This window comes from Meriones unguiculatus, chromosome 15, assembly GCF_030254825.1.
Source record: "Meriones unguiculatus strain TT.TT164.6M chromosome 15, Bangor_MerUng_6.1, whole genome shotgun sequence".
Taxonomy (NCBI): Eukaryota; Metazoa; Chordata; class Mammalia; order Rodentia; family Muridae; genus Meriones; species Meriones unguiculatus.
This window is the reverse complement of record NC_083362.1, coordinates 1,380,533-1,402,138: the sequence shown is the minus strand read 5'-3', so window position 1 is coordinate 1,402,138 and position 21,606 is coordinate 1,380,533. Positions and strand designations below refer to the sequence as shown.

Sequence of the window (21,606 nt, the reverse complement as noted above, 5' to 3'; positions counted from 1 at the left end):
TTAGAGTGAGTTTCAGGACAGCCAGGGCTACACAGAGGGAAAAAAAGAGTAAAGAAAGAAATCCTAGCCTGAGAGAGGGCTGAGATAGGGAATGGTGTGGGCCCAGCCCTGCAATGCCAACCTTTGGGAGGCAGAGGGAAGAAGATCCAAAGGTCAGGGCCAGCCCGAGCCATCCACTAAGATCCCGTCTCCAAAAACAAAGGCAGCAACCCGCCCTGTCCCAAGCAGTAGACATTTTTATGCCCTGAGAAAAACGAACAGAAGCTGGCTATGGCGCTGCGCTCCTGTAATCAGCCCCGAGGAGGTCAAGGCAGGGTTATTGGTTCAGAGCCAGCCCAGGCTATGTGAGACCCCATTGAGAAGAAACGGGGAAGCCTGGAGAGATGGCTCAGTGGATAATTGGCAGGTAGAGGTCCTTGCTGCCAAGACTGAGCGCCTGGTTTTCATCCCCAGGACAGAATTACCTCCCCAGGTCTTTACGTGAGCTCCACACATACATTATGGTATGCACACTCATACAGACACAGGAATAAAGAAAAAGCCCAAGTGAATGTAAATAGTGCATTAATAACAGCATCAGAAATGTAATAATATGGGCCAGGTGGTGGCGGCACACATCTGTAACCCCAGCACTTGGGAGCCAGAGTTCAAGGCCAGCCTGCTTTACAGAGTGAGTCCAGGACAGCCCGGGCTACACAGAGAAACCCTGCCTCAAAAACAAACAACTCATGATATGGGACTGTGGTTCAGGTGGTAGAAGGTACCTGATAAAGTCAGAGCCCTGGGTGAGCGCGTGGTGAGTTTGAGACCTGTGTCAAAAAATACATAAATAATTACATGTCTGGGAATAACTTTAATAACAAACATACAGAACCATATCAGATCAGTAATAAAACCAACAGCCAGCAAAGTCATTTTAAAAAGGGAATCTGGAGAGTAAAGCCCTGCTCAAGCAGCACCAGGCTGGAGAGCTGACTCGGCAGACAGCGCTTGCTTGAGTAGTCCAGGTTCGGCTCCTAGCAGCGTCATGGTTCACAGAGGTTTACAAGCACCTGTCACTCCTCCTCCAGGCACGGGACATCCTCTTTTGACCTTGTGTGCACAGGACAAAACAGGCAAACATACATTTACAAATAAAGTGAGTAAATGTAAAACTTCAATAAATGAAGCAGACAAACCGCTGTGATGGCTCAGGGGTAAAGGTGCTTGCTGCCAAGTCTAAGGCGCTAAGTTCGGTTCCCAGAACCCACAAACAGGCAGACGGAGAAAATGGACTCTACAGAGTCGCTCTCTGAGCTTGACAAGAATACTGTGTTATGAATGCACACACATGCACAGAGAGAAGATTTTTTTTTTTTTAAGTTAAAAGGTAAGATTTGACTTGTCTGTAAACAGCTTAATAAAAGACATGGCAGTTTTGAGCCAGGCGTGGTGGCACAGGCCTGTAATCCCAGCACTCAGGGAGGCAGGCAGATCACTGTGAGTCCAAGGCCAGCCTGGTCTACAAAGCAAGTCCAGGATAGCCACGGCTACATAGAGAAACTCTGTATGGAAAAAAACAAAATAAAAAAACCCCGGCAGTTTTCAAATGAATTTACCATAGCCCAAGGGAATTACTTGGGAAACTTGATAAAATTTGAAAGTTCTTCCAGAATAATGGGGAAACCAGAACATTCTGAGGCAGAATAAGGGTGACCTGCCTTCCTGAATGCTCCAACATAAAATCAGAACATTCTGGCCCTAGGACAGAACTCAGCTATCAAATAACTCATCATTATAAGGAGCCCAGAGAGACCCTGGCGTCTGGCACTTCCCGAGCAGGGCTGTTAGAAAGCAGTTTGGAAGGGAGCGGCTGGTTCTTGCAGGGTCTTTATGATCCCAACCCTCAGGAGGTAGAGGCAGGAGGATCAGAATCTGCTGTCATCAGCTGCTGCAGAGCTAGCTTCAGGCTAGCCTGGGCTACACAAGACACTGCTTCAAAACAAATAACCAGCTGGGAGGGGCAAGGCAGGCTGTAGCCCTCACCATCTCAGCGAGTTCGTCCTACGGAAACGATTCTATGATGTGCTATGCATGAGGGCGCCGACTGCAGCCTCGTTTGAAGTGACGAGGAAAGGCCCCCGGAGCTCATCGGGGAGCGCTGACTAAGCGGTGGAAGCTGCTGGGTAGACTGCAGAAGACGTGACTATTCTGGACCAACCTGTAGGCAAGGCGGGTGGAAAGGAGCAGGCTAGAAAGCTTGGTGAGCCTTGACAAAGGCCAGCGTCTGGAGGAAATACACCAGGTACTTAACGGTGACTCTTGAAGTCTTCGAAGAAAAGGGACGTAACTAATATAAAAATTAATGGGGGAGGGGCACGGCGAGATGGCTCAGGTGGGTGAGAGCACTGGCTGCTCTTCCAGAGGGCCAGGGTCCAATTCCCAGCACCCCGTGGGGACTCCCAACCATACTGTAATTCCAGTTCGAGCAGATCTGGTATTCATTTTCTGGCTTCCTCTGGGTCATGGCACACATCCATGCATGCAAAGGAGCACTATGGCCCACGCACCATGTGACAAATGAACTCACACATAAAATAAAATTTTAAAATACTGGGCAATGGTGGCTCACGCCTTTAATCCCAGCACCCGGGAGGCAGAGGCAGGTGGATCTCTGTGAAGTTGAGGCCAGCCTGGTCTACATAGTGAGTCCAGGACAGCCAGAGCTACACAGAGAAACCCTGTGTCAAAAACCAAACAGACAAAACACGGAGTTTGACCCCTAGAGGCCACAGTAAAAAGCTCTAGTGTGGTGGTTCACACTTCTGGTCTCAACCCAGAGGAGATGAAGACAGAACTCCAGGGCTCCCTGCTGGCCAGCCAGCCTGTGTGAACCGGTGGGCTCCGGGACATGAAGAGACTAGCTCTGAGGCAAGGTGAGTGGCCCCTGAGGGTGGCACCTCGGGTGACCTCTGGCCTCCAGGAGCTTTTGCACTCACCCATACACACTGGGTGCAAGCACACACAGACACACACGCTTAACTCAGAGTTGTGTGTTAAGGCTCATGTCTGTGATCCCAGCGCTCCGGAGGCTGAGAAGGGAGGATGCTGGGAGTTGGTGCTTGCTTTGTGTAGTGAGTTCTAGGATAGCTTGAGCTACCCACGGTGACAGTGTCTCAGTAAGTTAAAAATACATAAAAGAGAACAAGATAACAAATACGGAGACAATGAAAAGACCAAATCTAAAGTGTTTCTAAGCTATGTGTGCGTGTTTAATGTGCATACTTTTGTTTTCTTCCTTTAGTTTTTCAAGACAGGGTTTCTCTGTGTAGCCTTGGCTGTCCTGGAACTCACTTCGTAGACCAGGCTGGCCTGGAACCCACAGAACTCCTCCTGCCTCTGCCCCACAGGGTGCTGGGATCACAGGTGTGTGCCACCGCTGCCCAGCTGTGTCCCCTACTTTTAAATAGGGCCCTGCCAGATGCGTCTGGGGCTAGCTATTGCTCTGTAGAGACCTTTAATAAACTTTTCCCAAAGACCAAAGGAGAAAAAAGTTCGCATATTGCGTCCGTGAGATAGCTTGGACCGCCCAGTGGTCGGGGTGTTTGATGGCATTTAGTGACTTTGTTGCTTTTGGTGCGTGACGGCGTGTCGTGGCTGTGTGTCCGTAAGAATCCACCATCCTACGGGGGTGCCGAAGCGTGAACAAAATGACTTGCACGAGGCATTTGCTTCAAAATAAAATGGGAAGAGGAAGATGCCCAGGGCACCCGGGAGTGATCCAGGGAGGGTGGACAATGGGCACAGGAGTGTTCGCTGAAAGCGTTTGTCAGCAAATGAGTCTGTCGGAAATTTTCCACAGTTTTCACAAGTGTTTATTTTAAGTCAGTATGACGAGCCAAAAAATTTTCCCTCCTTTGGGGAAAAAAAAATGTGGGTTGGAGATAGAGTCGAAGAAGTCCCTCCCTCCTGTACCAGACAACCCTAGAGAATTTTTTTTTTTTTTTTTACACTGTCTGATGTAGCCCAGGCTGGACTCGAAATGGCTGGGTAGCCAAGGATGACTTTGAACACCTGATCCTCCTGTCTTCCTCTTCTGAGTCCTGAGAGTACAAGCCTAAGCCACCATGCCATGCTGGGCGCTGAACCCAGGGCTCCCGCCCTGCTTAAGCACAGTGGGACCCCTCTCTCGGTGTCTGGCGAGAAGCTACCATCTTTCTTTTGTTCTGTGTTGTCTTTTAAGGTTTATTTATTTATACATGTGAGCACTCTATTTGCATGTGTGCCTGAACGACAGAAGAGGGCATCAGATCCCATTATAGATGGTTGTGAGTCACCAGGTGGCTGCTGGGAATTGAACTCGGGACCTCTAGAAGAGCAGACAGTGCTCTTAACTGCCATCTCTCCAGTCCCTACCATCTTTCATTTTTACAGAAGCCGTGTATGTGTTCAGTAGGAAAGTCCCAGGCGCTGAAAAAGCAGAACTAAAACAATCTATTCCCACCACCCACAAGGTACGGTTTACTGTACACTGCAGAAAACTCTCTGCATATGTGTATTTACAGCGAAAACAAAATTAGGTCATTCTTCGTGTATTTATTTGTTGGTGTTGCGGTGGGGAGGGCCTTGAGTGCCAGGTGTGGAGGTCAGAGGGAAGCTCTGTGGAGTCGGCCCTCAGCTCTCTTCCTCTCAGGGTTTCCAGGGATCAAATTCAGTTGCGAGGCTTGTGGGGCGCCTTTCGCTGTTGAGCCCTTTGCCAGCCCTGCAAATTTTGTGAGTCCAGCTTTCCCTGTGTAGCCTTGATGGCCTGAGCCTCCCCGGCCTGGATCTCGGAGATCCGCCAGCCTCTGCTCCGAGTGCTGGGACCACAGTTGCTGCAGCGAGCTCAGGGTGCCCGCTTTGAGGCCACCCGCACTCTTGTCCACAGCCCCAGTGGCTCTGTAATAAGCCTGATCAGCTGACCGGCTCCCCTGAGTGAGCCTTGGTGGAATCGCATTTCCTTCACTGGGGTCCGTCACTGGGACCCCAGGGGCAAGGGTACATGCTGACAGGAATTTTTAGCAACATTTCCACGCATTGGAAGCTCACACTTCGCAGCAAATACTTTCTGTACCGAGCCATCTCTCTAGCCCCTCCGTACTTGGGACTGTGCTGTTATGTATTTACTCTTGGCGGGGGGCGGGGGTGTGTGTGCGGGAGCATCCGTGCCACAGAGGGATGCGAGGGCAGAGAACACCTGATGGCTGTCAGCCCCAGTGGCAGGGGCCTGGACTCCTGAGTGACAGCTTTGGGCTGTTTGGCTTTAGGACGGAGTCTCTTGTAGCTGGAGCTGAGCACCCGGTGCACCGAGGAGGACCTTGGGTCTCAGATCCTCCTGCCTCCACCTCCCTGAGGCCAGGATTACAGGAATGAGCCACCTCCTTGGGTTGTTCGCAGTGTCCTGGCTTGCACAATAGGTAGGCCAGCTTGCCGTGGAAAACATGGAATTCCTGCCTGAGCTTGGTTGCTTCCTCAAACACCTCACAGCTCACAGGAAGTGGGAGCTAGAAGACACCAGCACTTCCTGTTCAGGCTTTGGTGTCCTCTGTGCATGTGCCAGCTGGGTAAGATGGCTCCCACCTGCCATTCCAGGACTTGGAGGCTGAAGGAGAGGGTCGTGAGTTCAAAACCATCCTTGGCTACATAGCGAGCTGGGAGCCCGGCTCCAGGTCTCCTTCACCTCTGTGAGGGTGTACAGCGCGTTGTCAGGGCCCGCCAGCCCACATTTCTTCTCTGTCCCCACCCTGGGGCAATCTCTGCTTACCAAAAGTGGCTGGCAGCCAGGACCCACAGGTCGGAAGTTCCAGAGATGGCATTGCCACCGTACTGAAAACTTTCCGCTGACCAGAGGGTGACTCTTCCTGATGCCGTTTGGCATTCCTTCCTTAGAGCTCATGGGTGGGTGGGGCGGGATGTGCACGCAGTCCAGAAACTCCGGGCGGGAGGGGGGCCTGGAAAAGTTGGGCTCGGAGGGAAAGTTTTAAATCTATGCATTATTTAGTTCACAGCCCCTTCCCATCTGAATTTACCTGGCTCATCGAGTCACTTAAAAGATATTTTGCATTTGGATCATAAACTGCCATGGTCGATCTCCTCAGAGACAGAACAGTAAAAAGATAATGGAGAACACTTCCTCTTCCCCCTTCTCTGTACTTTAAAGTCGGGCTGGGTGAGCAGAAATCTGGAGGAAAAACCAACCATCTTCTCTCACTGTTTTTGTTGTTGTTGGTTTGTTTGTTTGGTTGGTTGGTTGGTTTGGGTTTTTTTTTTTTGAGACAGATTCTCACATATTCCAGACTGACTTCCAACTCACTAAGTAGCCAAGGATGGTCTTGAACTCACGACCCTCCTCCTTCAGCCAAGTGCTGGAATGACAGGTGGGAGCCACCGTACCCAGCTTCCTTTTCTTACACCTCCCTCCCGGGTGGGGTGTATTTTGTTTGAGATTAAGGTCTTCGGTGGTCCAGACCGGCCTCCAACCTGCTGCGCAGCCGAAGCCCGCCTTGGTCCTCCTCCTGCCTTCGCCTCCCCCGGGCTGGGATTACAGATGTGCACCGCCATACCTTGTAGCTAAGTGAATCAACAGGGCTCTGGATGCAGCCTTGCTTTTTCATCTTTAAGATTTAGTGATGTGCGTGTGCGTGTGCGTGTGTGTATGCATGGGTGAGAGAATAGGGCGCTGCATCCCTCGGAGCTGGAATTACAGGCAATTAGAAAGCACTGAACATGGGCACGAACCCAGGCCCTTCAGAAGGGCTGCCAGCCTTCGCAACCCCTGAGCTGTCTCTCCGGCTCTCGGATCGTCTTACAGTTTACTTGGAGGCAGAGAGGACCCCAAGGCAAGAAAACAACCGGAGTGCGTGACAGGTTAGCTCCTGATGCTCTGGGCACGCTCCTCTGCATGTCCGTGGGCTTCCCACCCAGCCTGCCGCCGTAGCTGAAAGAGACACAGCAATGGAAAGTCCCTGTCTCTGATTTTTGCCTCCCCAGAAGTCTTCTGATGAAGAAGCATCAGTGGATATCTCTCTAGTCCCTGCCCAGGTTTTAAAATAACTGTACAGCACAGCCTGAGTTGAAGCTTGCCGTGTAGATCAGGCTGGCCTCAGACTCTCAGAGATCTCTGGAGTTAGGAGAGGTGGATACAGGAGAGCAGCAGGGAAGCTAGCCTCTGCTACTCGCAGCAGGGGCCAAAAGTCCTCAAATGGGGCTCGGTGGGGAAGACCCCCTACAAAGGAGGCCCACTGCAGCAGCTGCCCCTCAGAGGAGGAGGAGGGTGACCGAAGACGGCCAGAGGAGATCTAGGTACACCCTGCCCAGTGCACACACAGATGCACAAAACCCCCAAGGTAGATGGCATACACAGACTTTAAAAACTCATCCTATAAAATACACACACACACACACATATATGTGTGGTTCTGACACCAGTATTTCCAGCTTCGCCCTCTTACCTAAGCTGCAGAAGAACAGGCCCACCCCAAAACAGCACATCTGCTCTTGACGTCATTACAGAGGTTCAGCCTCCTCCATGTCCTGCCCAGCCAATAGCAACACCTTGAAAAGGACACCCAGGAAGACCGAGCTCCCCTTCCCTCATACACGCTTGACTAACGAGGGTGTCAGCTTAACCGCTTCAAAACACAGCCACGTGACAGCGATTTAACCTAAACGGGGGTCTTCCTTGTAGAGCCATCTAGACGTTAGCAGTCCATGGCAGATGTGTGGATGCATAGAGCAGCCGCGGGCTCCTTCCCGGTCCCTGACATCCTGGGGAACTGTCCTCAACTCACAAAGTTTCTCCCAGTAGTTTAAGAAAAAACTCACTTTCTGTGCAGCAGGGTGGGATCTTGTTACGATGCAGCGGACACTGCCACCAGCCAGCACAGAACCAAAGGTACTGGTGACATCAGTATAAACAACTGACATTTTGTTCAGATGCTAGAAGAGCTAGGTTTGTGCTCAGTAGAAGAGCCCATGCCTAGAATCCCCCAGCGAGGGGCTGGGGTGTGGCTCAGTGGCAGAGCCCCTGCCTAGAATCCCCCAGCGAGGGGCTGGGGTGTGGCTCAGTGGTAGAACACCTGCCTAGAATCCCCCAGTGAGGGGCTGGGTGTGGCTCAGTGGTCACCTGCCTAGAATCCCCCAGCGAGGGGCTGGGGTGTGGCTCAGTGGTAGAGCCCCTGCCTAGAATTCCCCAGTGAGGGGCTGGGGTGTGGCCCAGTGGTCACCTGCCTAGAATCCCTCAGTGAGGGGCTGGGGTGTGGCCCAGTGGTCACCTGCTTAGAATCCCCCAGTGAGGGGCTGGGGTGTGGCTCAGCTGAGGAGCCCCTGCCTAGAGTCCCCCAGTGAGGGGCTGGGGTGTGGCCCAGTGGTCACCTGCCTAGAACTCCCCAGTGAGGTAGTGGAAAGTGCTTGCCTATCATGTACAAGGTAGAGTTCTATTACTGAGGGCTGCCAGAAAAGAAAAAAAATGTTCTTCATTGAACAGTCCTGGGTCCTCTGTTTCCCATATACCTTGTTTAGAAGGAAAGTTAACAGCTAAGAGAAAAATGACAACAACTTAATTCAACTATGTAAGAATGTTGGGAGTCTATAAGGATATTACAAAGGCCCTTGAGAGTAGCCTGGGAGCCACTGATAGATGGCTCAGGGATTAAGAGTCCTTACTTGACAATCATGGGGACTTACGGTCAGTTCCTGTAGAACCCTAACCCACATAAAAAGCCGTGTGTGGACACACACCTGTAACTCCAGCTCGAGCGGAAACAAGAGGCTCCTGGGGCTTGCTGGTTGCTGGCTGAGATCCAGGGAGAGGCCCTGTTCAAGAGAACAACCTGGAGAGCATTAATGCAGCCCATCTTACACCCTCGTCCCTCTGTACATACATGAACGGTTGGTTACACATGTGCGAGCACACCTGCCCACATGCACACGCAAGCACATACACACACACACACACACACACACGCCATTGCCAAATGAGTGGTAATAAATTACTTTTTTTCTGTTTTGTTCGTTTGTTTGTTTGTTTCATGAGACCTGGAATGCGCACTGTAGAGCAGGCTGCCTCTGCCAATCATCGGTGTTAACGCATGTGCCACCACGCCCAGTGTCACCAGGTAGCCCAGGCTAGCTTTGAACTCTTGATGCCCTTGTCCCCTCCTCCCAAGCTCTGGGCTGAGTAGCCACACCCAGCCAAGCCGACTCTCGCCAAGGTGAAGGAGAGCGCAGCTGTGGAGACCCCAGTCCGGGCTCTTTAACGCAAGCTGACGTCACGTGGAGGTCTCCTGTAGCGGGGCTGTTCTTGGTCTCCCGGCATCCTTCACTTTCTGTTTAAGAATCTGAGATGTGGGCCTTCGAGATGGCTCCGCAAGCAAAGGGGCTTGCCACCAAGCCTGACGGTTCAGTCCCCAGGGACCAGATGAGGGAAGGAGAGGCCAGTTCCAGAAAGTCGTCCTCTGACCTCTCGGCCACGGCGCGGTGTTGGCGCAGCCAACAGTCAGCCAGTGTTCACGAAACAGATTCTGGGCCGCGTCTCGGGCTTGTCATCGGCTTCCCCGTGGCCCCTTTCCTGCTGTCCTTTATTCCGCTATCACGTTGTCCTCCAACCTCAGCTGGTCCCTCCATTTCTTGGCTGAGTACTTGCCACAAATAACTCCTCCGTCCTTCGCTATCCACTGCACACGTTAAGCAGTTTGATCAGCCCTGCCCTTAATTTAAAGTGCAGAAGCACAGGGCGTCCCGGGACTCCACCTAGCTCTCATTTCCACCAGATCGCACCTTCTTGCTGGTCTGCCGGCTGAGGAATTCGTGTGCGTGTGCGTGTGTGTGCGTGTGCGTGTGTGTGCGTGCGTGCGTGCGTGCGTGTGCGTGCGTGCGTGTGTGCGTGTGCGTGCGTGTGTGCGTGCGTGTGTGCATGTGTGCGTGCGTGTGTCGGCGTGTGCGTGTGCGTGTGCGCGCGCGCGTGCGTGTTTGTCAGCTTAGTTGGAGGCGCAGGCTGGAAACCGGAGCGTGCTGGCAGCCTCCTCGGGGCCCTGCTCCACCGCTCCACACTTCTGACCTGACTCGACTGTTTGCCGAGTCCCTCAGCTTGCTGTCAGGGTCCTCCCTATTTAAGTGACAAGTTTGCCATCTGCTTCTTTTGTGTGGTTGGTTTTTGCTTTGTTTCGTTTTTTTTGAGGCAGGGTTTCTCTGTGCTGCCCTGGCTGTCCTGGACTCGCTTTATAGACAGGCTGGCCTGGAACTCACAGGGATGCGCCTGCCTCTGCCTCCCGAGTGATGGGATCACAGGTGTGCGCCTCCTCACCAGCCATGTGCATCTGCTTCTTGATATATCAGTATTATATGTAATCTGCGAGGTTTTAAAAACAGGAAATGGGGCCAGCAAGATGGCTCAGTGGGTAGGGGTGCTTGCTACAAATCCCAACAACTAGGGCTCCATTCCCAGGATCCACTCTTGCAAAGAGAGGGCTGACCCCTGGGCTTGTACTCAGATCCACAGGGGCCCATCACCACTGTCTGTCTCCCTCCCTCCCCCCACCCCAATAAAAATGTGAAACGAAACAGAACAATGAATGCTCAGCTGGCCTGCAATGCAGTAGTGTTGAAGCCTCTGGGCCCCGAGCTTCTGACTAAACTCACGGACCGCGTCACCGTGCCAGCTATCAGGAAGGCGCCGTTTAAGCACTCACAGGTGCGGGAGATGTCTGCGCGCGCTCACACCACTTCACGACTAACAGGCTGAGAAGCAGAGTGTGCTGGCTCACAATCCCAGCACCCAGGGACTGAGGCAGGAGGGTTACTACAAGTTCGAGGACAGCCTCCAGGAAAGCTCCCAGAGGGCTGGGATGTGGTTCAGGTGGTGGGGAGCATTGTGGGCCTTTATGTGACCTTGGATTTGATCCCCGCACTCAAGAACAGACAGAGAGCCCTGAAGTGATGGCCTGTGGTCCTAGCACTCCGGAGGCGGAGGCAGGAGGATCTCTGTGACTTTGAAGCCAGCCTGGTCTACAGAGTGAGTTCCAGGACAGCCAGGGCTACACAGAGAAACCCTGACTCAAAAACCAAAAATAATAAAATCAAGTAAAATTAAAAGAAGAAGAGACAGAAGCAGGCTGGAGTTTGAGGGCAGCCTGGTCTACACAGCTGGATTCCAGGCCAGTCAGGGCTACATCATTACTCTGTTTTGCTTGTTGGTTTGTTTTAAAGACAGGGTATTTCTGTATCTCTGGCTGTCCTGGAACTTGCTCTGTAGACCAGACTGACCTCGAACTCAGAGATCCATCTGCCTCTAACTGTTGAGTGCTGGGAGTAAAGGCGTGTGCCATCACCACCCAGCTAAGACTGATTTAATAACAAACAAACAACAACAAAACCCAGGCAGGAGAGGAAGCGCCGGCCTGACGCAGAAGGACCAGAAGTTCAGGCCGCCCCCAGCTGCTTTGAACCTGGCACGTTCCAGAGGAGCCTGGGCTACAGCAGATCTTGTCTCAAAAGGAAAAAGAAAATCTTAAAGCTGCAGTTCCAAGGTTTTGCTAATCAAATGCCAGTGAATGATTTCCCCACCAGGAGTGGTCAGTGTCCAAAACTGACCATCTTTAAAAATGTCTTGTGTTGTTTTGGACTCACGTGTAGCTCAGGCAGGCCTTGAACTCACTACCTACCTGACAGCCTTGAGTTTTTGTTGCAGAGAAATACTTGAGGGCCATGAGGCTCACAGACTGGTGCTAGGCCCCGCACTTGCGTACGTGACCAGTGCTCAGCGTGCTCTTCCTGAGGAGCGGGCTCTCTGACTGCGATGCCTCCCCCTGGACCCTGTTCCCCTAGCCGGGCCGCCTTGTCTGGCCTCAGAGGGGGAGGGTTCACCCAGTCCTGCAGCAGGGCAGGCTGGTACCCGTGGGGCCTCCCCCTTCTCTGCGGGGGGAGGGGAGGCTCGAGGAGAGAAGGGCTGCAATCATGCAGTCAGCATGCAAAGTGAATAAATAAAGTATTTTAAAAATGAAAAACAACAACAAAAAAGAAAGGCTCGAGGGACTTGGTGCCTTTGAAAGTCCAGATTGCACAAAGAAGAGAAAACACGCAATATTTGTCTTTCTTTAATAAGAATTTTATAAAATTGTGTGTGTGTGAAGGCCATCACCGCATGTGGAGGTCAGAGGGAAGCTCCGAGGAGTCAGTTTTCTTTCCACCTTGACGAGAGTTCTGGGAACCAAGCTCCGGTCACCCGGCCGGAGTCACCAGTGCCCCTGGCCGGAGCAACACTTGTCTTTCCTAATTAACTTGCTGCCCAGTTCCCTCTGCTTTCCCTTCAGCAACGTGATTTCATTCTTCTTCCTGACTAAGCAATAACACACTACTGCGCATATACAATATTAGTGTGTGTGTGCGTGCGTGTGCGTGTGCAGAGTCTCGGCCTGTAGTCTAGGCTGGCCTCAGACTTGCAGCAATCCTCCTGTGTCATCTTCCCAGCAGGGTTAGAGGCATGAGCTGCCTGTGTTATTGTTACGGTTATAGTCTTCTGTTATTTACAACTGATCCGTGTACTCGACTATGGTTATATTTTTGCTCTTGTGCGTTCTTTTCCTGGAATTGTTGCTTTTTTTTTTTTTTTTTTGCATGTCTATCTGTGTGTGGGATTCTTGTGCTTCCGTATGCACGTTTGCATGTGTGGACATCTGTGCACATGGCCGTGGACGACAGGAGTCAGCCTCAGGTGCATTCCAGACCTTACCAAGGAGACAGGGCTTCTCCGTGGAGCCCTGGCTGTGCTAGAACGCGCTCTGCAGACCAGGCTGTCCTGGAACTCACAGAGCCCCCCTGCCTCTGCCTCCCGAGCGTGGGATTACAGGCGTGAGCCACCACTGCTGAATAAACTCAGCTTTTTTTTTTTTTTTTCCACGAGTTCTGAGGACAGAGCTGTGGCTCTTGTGCTTACTGGAAAGCACTTTCCTTTCATTATTTCCTTTCTGAGACAGGGCCAACAGGGTCTCACTGTGTGGCCATGGCTGGCCTGGAATTCACTGTGTAGAGCATATGTTCTGTTATGATGCATTGTGGTGTGTGTGTGTGTGTGTGTGTGTGTGATGCTCTAGGCTGCCCGTCTTGTATAATTTCCTCTTAATGAAGCTTTCTACCTTGAGCTGGGAGAACTCGCTGGCCTCTGCCTCTGCTCCTATGCCACTGCACCTAACTACAAGCACCTTTCTAACTGAGCTATTACCCCAGACCCCTGCACTTAAAATTTTTTATTTCATGCATGTGGGTGTTTTTCTTTTATGTCTGAGTACCATGTAAGCCTGGGGTCAGCTGAGGCTACAAGAGGGTGCTATAAACTGAAGTTACAGATGCTATAAGCCGCATGTGGATGCTGGGAATGGAACCTGGGTCTTCTGGAGGAGCAATCTTATTAAAAAAAAAACAACAACAACAAAAAAAAAACAATCCAGGGCTAGAGAGATGGCTCCGTGGTTAAGACCACATTCTTTTTGCGAGGACTCAGGTTCATTTCCCGGCACCCACATGGCTTCTAAAACTACTACTCACTGTGTGTGTACATGTGTGCTTGCTTGTATGTGTGTGTGTGAGTGAGTGAGTGTGGGCGCATTTGGTATACGCATGAGCATAGAGGCCAGAGGAAGACATCAGGCGTCCTGCTCTCTCAGTGTCTGCCGAATTCCCTTGAGCCAGGGTCTCCCAGAGCCTACAGCTTGGCTGGCCGTCAGCGTGTCTCTGCAGTCCTCCTGCGTCTGCCCCTCACAGTGATGAAGTTACAGGTGCACTCAGACACTCGAGGCCTTGCACACAGTGGCTGGAGATGCATCCAGCAAGCATCCTTTCACACCAAACCCCGCACCCTGGCTCCTTCACTCTTAACACTCCACTTCCGAGCCCTGCCCAGTGGTGCATGCCTGTGATCCCAGCACACAGGGAGGCAAAGGCAGGAGGATCGCTGTGAGTTCAAGGCCAGCCTGGTCTACAAAAGACAGCCAGGGCTACACAGAGAAACCCTGTCTGAAAAGGAAAAAAAAGGAAGGAAGAAAAGAAAAAAGAAAAGCCCACACTTCCAATTTCGAGAGCCCTTTCTGCTCTCTGATGCTTCTTTTCCGTGGCTCTTGGTACTGGCTTCGTGGAGAAAACATCTATTCTTATCTAACCCAGCAAGCAACAATATTAATTTTTTAAAGAGTTTCTTCTGGTTTTGCTCCTCCTTCCTCCAAGGTCACTTTGTCTTTGTTGTTTCGTTTCCTGTCTGATTTGGAGCCCAAAGAACCAAAGCTGATTCGACCTTCAGCTCCCATTTATATGTCAACACCCTTGTCCCAGGTTCTTCTTCCAGAGGGCGCCGTCAGTCACCCTCCGGAGTGCAGCAAAGCGTGGGGGTCCCAGAGTGGAGAAGGGGAGTGAACGAGGGAGAGGACAGGGAAGGTCTCATTCAGCTCGTCGAATCCCCTGGCCTTAGCTGTGCCGTGTCCTCTGGGCTGGAGTCGGATCCCATCCAGAAGGTCAACATCACATCTTCAGCTCCTACTGGCAGAAAGCTTGTTACCTTGTTCTTGCTAGGAGACTTTCTCACACCCTCTCATGCTGAGGATGGTTGTGTACCCGTCAGGTACAGTGAGCGCCCACTGAGCCACAGTCCACCCCTCACTGGGCGATTCTAGGCAGGGGCTCTACCACTGAGCCACCCCCCACCCCCCACTGGGGGACTCTAGGCAGGGGCTCTACCACTGAGCCACACCCCAGTTCCTCACTGGGGGATTCTAGGCAGGTGCTTTACCACTGAGCCACACCCAGCCCCTCACTGGGGGATTCTAGGCAGGTGACCACTGAGCCACACCCAGCCCCTCACTGGGGGATTCTAGGCAGGTGCTTTACCACTGAGCCACACCCAGCCCCTCACTGGGGGATTCTAGGCAGGGGCTCTACCACTGAGCCACACCCCAGCCCTTCACTGGGGGACTCTAGACAGGTGACCACTGAGCCACACCCCAGCCCCTCACTGGGGGAGTCTAGGCAGGGGCTCTACCACTGAGCCACACTCCAGCCCTTCACTGGGGGACTCTAGACAGGTGACCACTGAGCCACACCCCAGCCCCTCACTGGGGGATTCTAGGCAGGGGCTCTACCACTGAGCCACACCCCAGCCCCTCACTGGGGGACTCTAGGCAGGTGCTGTAACCACTGAGCCACACCCCAGCCCCTTGCTGGTGGGTTCTAAGCAGGTTCTGTATCATGGGCTACACACCCCCAGCCCCCACTGCCTGGACTCCAGACTCGTCAGTGAGGGGCTGGAGGTGTGTATGTGACTAAGCAGTAGATTCACTGCTTAGCCTACAAAAGTCCCTAGCAACACACAAAGCACAGGAAGCCTGCCAGACCCTCGGAATTAAGCTAAGTGCCTATTCTCTGGGCACCCTCGGCGCTGAGCGCACATCCGCTCTCTTTGTGTCACTTATCTTCACTGCACCACAAGCGGCTTCGAAGCTTGGTGCAGTCATTTTGAAATGACAGCTCTCGCTGACTGTCTCACGGTCCTGTGGGCTGGGAACGCACACCGGGCGCGCTGGGATCGGCCTGCTCCGAGGTGTCTGAGGCCCAGCTAGAAGTCCTGAGGCGACAGGGCTGAGGTCAGCTTGGCCGCTCAGCGATGACTTGCTCACTCACCTGGCAAGCAGGCTGGGACTGGCTGTTGGGACTGGCTCTGGCTCCTCCTGGGTGGCCCTCTCCCCGGGCTGTCTGAAAAGTCCCCGCAATGTGGCGGGGCTGGCTTTCCCCTGAATGGGTGACCCAAGACAGCGCAGTGAAAGTACCACCTACGCCCATCCTCGCGTGTGCGTGTGTGTGTGTGTGTGTGTGTGTGTGTGTGTGAGAGAGAGAGAGAGAGAGAGAGAGAGAGAGAGAGCGCACAGGCGTCTTTAACAGCTTTCCATGTTGGTTATCTACTTGTTTTTATCTGAGGAGTTTGCCCGGCGTGTCTGTAAGCGTACCATGTGTGCGCAGTGTCAAGGGTCGGAAGAGAGCACCAGATCCGTGAACCTGGAGTCGTGCCCAGCCACATGGGGTCCAAAAGCCCGGTCCTCTGCGAGAGCAGCCAGTGCTCTTAGCTGCCGAGCTGCTTCTCCTGCCTCCCGTCGTATTCACCGCGTTATAAATTCTTCAGCAATTCCATCTGTGAGCGTGGTGTTTGGGCTGTACCCTCCTCCCTCCCCCGCCTCCAGCGCCTTCCGGATCCGCCAGTGTCCTTCAGACTTCATATCTGCTGCCGCCCACAAGCCACCGAGCTCCTTGTTAAGGAAGGGTGCTGGCGACCGCTTCCCCTTCCCCTTATTTTTCGGGACAGACTGCCAGCCAGGGCCTCTGGCTTGCTGGGCGTGCTCATCTGCCTGTGTACAGCCACCCCTGACATAACCACAGTGAGGGTTATCTTGCTTAGGTGAGCCCCCGGGCAGTCTGTGGGGATTAGCTCCCTTCGGTTAGCTGAGGCGGTGGAGACCTCCTCCCACTGTGGGAGGTTCCATCCCCCAGGCATCTCGGACTGTAGGAAGAGGAAAGTGGAGGGCTGGTGAGCCTAATGAGGTGGTCCTCAACCTTCCTAACGCTGCCAGCCTCCTGCTGGGGCCTCCAGCCATGGTGACCTCCAAAGATACCTCGTTGCGCCTTCATAACTCTGATTTTGCTCCTGCTGGGAATAGTAATGCAGCTATCTGATATGAAGGATGTCTGATATGCGACCCACCCTCGTGGGGGGTCAAGACCCTCAGTTTGAGAACCATTGGCTTAACGGATAAAGGTGTTTTATTGACAAGTCTGAGGTCCTTTAGGCCCACATGCACACCTGTGATCCCAGCACTCACTCGGGAGGCAGAGAGAGGCGGATCTGTGAGTTCCAGGCCAGCCTGGTCTATAGAGTGAGTCTAGGACAGCCAGGGCTACACAGAGAAACCCTGTCTCAAAGAACCAAAGAGACAGACAGAGAGACAGAGACAAAGACAATTAGAGACAGAGAGAAGCTGACTCCTGCAGGCTGCCCTCTGACCTTCGAGTGTGCATCTCTGCACTCGTAGTAAGCTTACCCACTAACTAGATGGAATTATGCAGTATTTCTTGTAGGAGAAAGTGAGCTGAGCACAGGACCTCTTGCCGCCTTCTCCCTGGCTGTGACTCTGTTTACCATCTGCTTCAAGCTCCTGCTGCCTTGGCTCCCGGCAACAGCGGCTGTACCTCAGGCTGTGCGCCCAGATTAACCCCTTCCCTTCGCCCTCAAGGTACTTCTGTTGGGTTATTTTGTCACAGCGACAAGGAAAGGAAGTGAGGCACTCGGCCAGCACTGGGAAACCCCAGGGCCCAGCACCGCTTCCTTTATGGCACAACCTCTGCAGTCGCTCGCCGAGCGTCAGTTCCTTTACGCACTGTTTGTTGGAGCTGAGTCTCTAATTCTAACAAATCTGGGATCAGGTGAAGCTAACTCTACTTTGTTGGCTGGGGATGTGGCGGTCCTCCTGTCTTCACCTCCTCAGTGCCAGGCCTGTGGGCGTGCACTGCCAGGCTTTCTGAATGAACGTGGGGCTCAAACACAGTGCTCCCGCTTGCATGGCTCTATTGACCGAGCTGTCTCCGCTGCCCCATACTGTACTTCCTTTGGTGTCTGACATTGGGCTTAAGAAAATTTGTGCGGTCTAAACTAGCTCCCTTTTCCGTGAAACGCCTTCAACATTCTCTCAGGAAATCCTTCAGGTGTGGCCGGGGCATCTTGAGTCTGACGTAGGACATTAGCATTGGCTGCAGAGCTGAAACCAGTGTATACATCCTGAAAGTGTGCTTGGCTCAGCTTGGCTGTGAGGGTCCATGTTGATTCCACACGATCGATCGAGAATCAGCCTGGCTGGTGGCACACGCCTTCAATCCCAGCACTGGCAAGGCAGAGGCAGTTGGATTCCCCTGAGTTGGAGGCCAGCCTGGTCTACAAAGAGAGGCCAGGACAGCCAGGGCTACACAGAAAAAGCCTCCCTTGAAACAAACAAAGGAACAAACAAAAAACCAAACCAAACAGAAAAAAACCAGGATCTAGAATCACCTGGGTGGTTCTTCCCTGCCCACATCCATGAGGGAGTCTCTAGGTTAGGATAATGGAGATGAAAGACCCACCCGTGGGTGGCCCCATTCCCAAGGCTGGTCCTGGACTGCAGAGGTAGGGAAAGCCAACCCAGCACCCCTCTCTCTGCTTCCGGTGTGGATGCCACCTGACCAGCTTGCCTGGAGCTGCTGCCATCCTGGGGAACTGTATCAACTCGCGAGCCAAATCGAACCCTTCTTCCTTAAGGTGCTTTGTCAAAGGGAAGAGAGATGTAATGAGCACATGGCTGAGTCATGCTTACCGTGACAGCAAAGGCTGTGGAGACAAGGCCACCTCTGTGTATTCCCACCTCCAATTTCTCCAGCAACAACTCCGGTGCCACTTCCTTTCGATGGGGGTAGAGCAGGAGGAGGAAACTAGTGAGTGCCGGCCCACACTGGGGCCTATGGTACACAGGCATCAATTATGGAAGCGATAAATTATATGTTTCCTATATACACAGAGAAAAGCTTAAATACATGTAAATAAGAGATTAATGGAAGTGCAAATTCACTGAAATGCAATTGTGGTTTTGTTATTGTTTTTGCCAACACAACTATCTTTATGGAGATCACAAACCCCTTCTAATGTAAGAGATCCAGGGGCTGGTGAGATGCGTCAGGTGAAGAGTGCTGGCCGCTCTTCCAGAGGACCAGACATGAACTCGCAGTACCGGTATCAGGCAGCTCACAACCCCTGTAACTGCAGCCTTAGGGAATCTGGCACCTCTGAAACCCACATCCACATAGGTAAAAGTACAATGGGGCTGATGAGGTGGCTCAGCAGTTAAGAGCACTGGCTACTCTCCCAGAGGACCCGAGTTCAGGACCCAAACGTTCCAAGTACCCACTGCCACGGCCACACATGCACACAAAATGCCCATTCACCTAAATAAATAAAACGTAACAGTAAAACAGATGAGAAAAGGGGCTCAGCAGCCTGCTGTGGTGGCTCAGCAAGTGGGGAGGGAGAGGCAGAAAGATCAGAAGTTCAGTGTCGTCTTTAGCTGTATAACCAGCTCAAGATCAGCCTGGGTCTCAAGGAAACACACAGGACAAGAGCAAGACAGAGAATTCTAACCCGGTAGTGAGGGCGCACACCTGTGACCCCAGCACTGAGGAGGCAGGGGCAGGCCGACCTCTGTGAGTTCAAGGCCACCCTGGTCTACAAAGTGAGTCCAGGACAGCCAGGGCCACACAGAGAAACCCTGTCTTAAAAAAAAAAAAGACAAGACAAGAAAAGGAGGTAACTAAAATCAGTGCCCCAGGTTACTGTTACATATATGCAAAATGTCAAGAACTTCCAGAATGCCCATACAGCACTAGACGACTATGAAAAAGAGCGAGGAAACTTGCAAGGACTGCTGCAGAATAATTTCCAAGATAAGTTAACAGTAAAAAGAAAATGAATTCCAAGAGCTGTTGGTCTAAAAGTTGCGCATTTGCTTATGTTCATTCATGAAAAAATCTCATGACTTATCTCTCCTTGGAGTAAGGAGTAGGAGGTAAAATGTAAGAAAGCAACCATCTGTAAACTGAAATTGGGGTAAGGCGAGAGATCTCCCACAATATAGACTTCACAAGTTTTGGATTTTGAATCGTAAGACTATTTTGCTCATGTTTAAAAACCAAAGTAAATTCTCAGTGTTTAGTTATATATATCTTACTTTGCAGGCCTGGAAAGTAAAGCCTGAAGCTAAACACTAAGAAAGAAGCATGTGGCTCAGTGGTGGAGTCCCTGCCTAGAATCCCCTAGTGAGGGGCTGGGTGTGGCTCAATGGTGGAGCCCCTGCCTAGAATCCCCCAGTGAGGGGCTGGGTGTGGCTCAGTGGTCACCTGCCTAGAATCACCCAGTGAGGAGCTGGGGTGTGGCTCAGTGGTAGATACCTGCCTAGAAACCCCCAGTGAGGGGCTGGGGTGTGGCTCAGTGGTCACCTGCCTAGAATCCCCCAGTGAGGGGTCAGTGGTACAAAGCTTACTTAGCTTGCACAAGGTTCACAGTCTGATCCATGACATCACCAATAAAAGTACACTAAGTAAATAAATATTTGGTTCTTTAAAATTATTTATTTTACACACATTGGTGTTGCATCTGCATATATTTCTGCTTACCACATGTCCATGGTGTCCATGGAGGTCAGAAGAGGGCGATGGATGCTGGAGAACTGGTGTCACAGACGCCTGTGAGCCGCCGTTTGGGTGCTGAGAACGGGACCCTGCAAGAGCAACAAGACAGCGTTTCTCTGCGTAGCCCCGGCCGTCTGGACTCGATGTGTGGGCCAGGCTGGCCTGGAACTCACAGAGATCTGCCTGCCTCTGTAATCCCCAGGTGCTGGGATCACAGGCGTGCACCACTGCGCCCGGCAGGTATTATTTTTAATACGATTTATTTATTTTTCATTGTTTATTTATTACGTCTGCATGTAAGTGGGTGACACCACCCTGCGGCATCAGTGTGAGGTCAAAGGGCAGCTTGAGGGAGTTGCTCCTTACCCCACCTTGGTCCTAGGACCCAGCATCAGGCTGGATGGCAAGGCCCGTTGCTCTGAGCCAGCCCAGAGTCTCTTTTGCCAGCCCCCACGTCACACATTTGGTCATTAAGCATCCTTGGTGAGTGCCCCGCTGCCATTCAGAACTGCTTCAGATTCTCCCACCCTGTCCTTACAGAGCTCTGTCCTTCCGCTCTGGCCTCTCCCGGCTCTCCTCTGCCTTTCCTGCCCGAATCATGATTCAGGGCTGCGACTTCTCCTCTCACTCCGCAGCCGGTCCAGTTCCTCATGTGTCCATACCATTGCTCATGTCACCCAAAACACCATCCACCGTCTGCTCGCTCATGTAGTGTCCTGAAGAGATTCTTGCCACCAGGGCAGGCAGGAGTGTTCAGAGGGCATCAGCCTTCTGCCAAGCCAGAGTCCCTGAGTTCAATCCCTGCCACCCACATGGGAAAGGAAATCACCGACTACAGCAGAGTGTTCTCTGCTGGCTCGGGAGGCGGAGGCTCGGGAGTCTGGCCAGCCTGGACCACAGAGCAAGGTCCAGGGCAGCCAGGGCTTCACAGAAAACCCATCTTGGAACAAACGAAAGTGATACAAACCTAGACAGGCCAGAGGCGTCTTAAGAGTCTCTGCTGCCATCACAGAGCCAAAGCCCCAGAGAAGGAAGTTAACTTGAATGTGGGATTTTCTCTCAACCAGCGACTGTCGAGAGCCTCTGCCCAGCCCCCGCCCCGGGACGCTGCGATCACCAGTGTTCTCACACTGCCGGGACAGAACGCGATTGTGCGCTTTATCTCTGCAGTCAGGCCGTGCCTGCCAACACCGTTTAAAAACTTACAAGAAGGCTGTGGGGTTAGGGTCAGGCCTTGGCGAACGGAGATAATTTAACTGTTGCTGGGGATGGAAAGGCTCATGGACATTCCAGTGTGAGGCAAAGAGGGTAGGGTGCCGCAGAGAAAGGCCTGTGGTCTCTGCCGCCATCGCG

General features: G+C 52.4%; 1 long non-coding RNA gene across 1 annotated transcript; it reads right to left on the bottom strand.

Annotated features, from left to right (window-relative positions):
- Window positions 1–18,276: 18,276 nt before the first annotated feature.
- LOC132647954 (uncharacterized) lies at window positions 18,277–21,267 on the bottom strand. Its single transcript, XR_009586282.1, has 3 exons — window positions 20,239–21,267; window positions 18,438–18,473; window positions 18,277–18,337 (listed from the first exon to the last, which is right to left on the bottom strand). It is a non-coding gene; the product is annotated as an uncharacterized LOC132647954 (long non-coding RNA).
- Window positions 21,268–21,606: the final 339 nt, after the last annotated feature.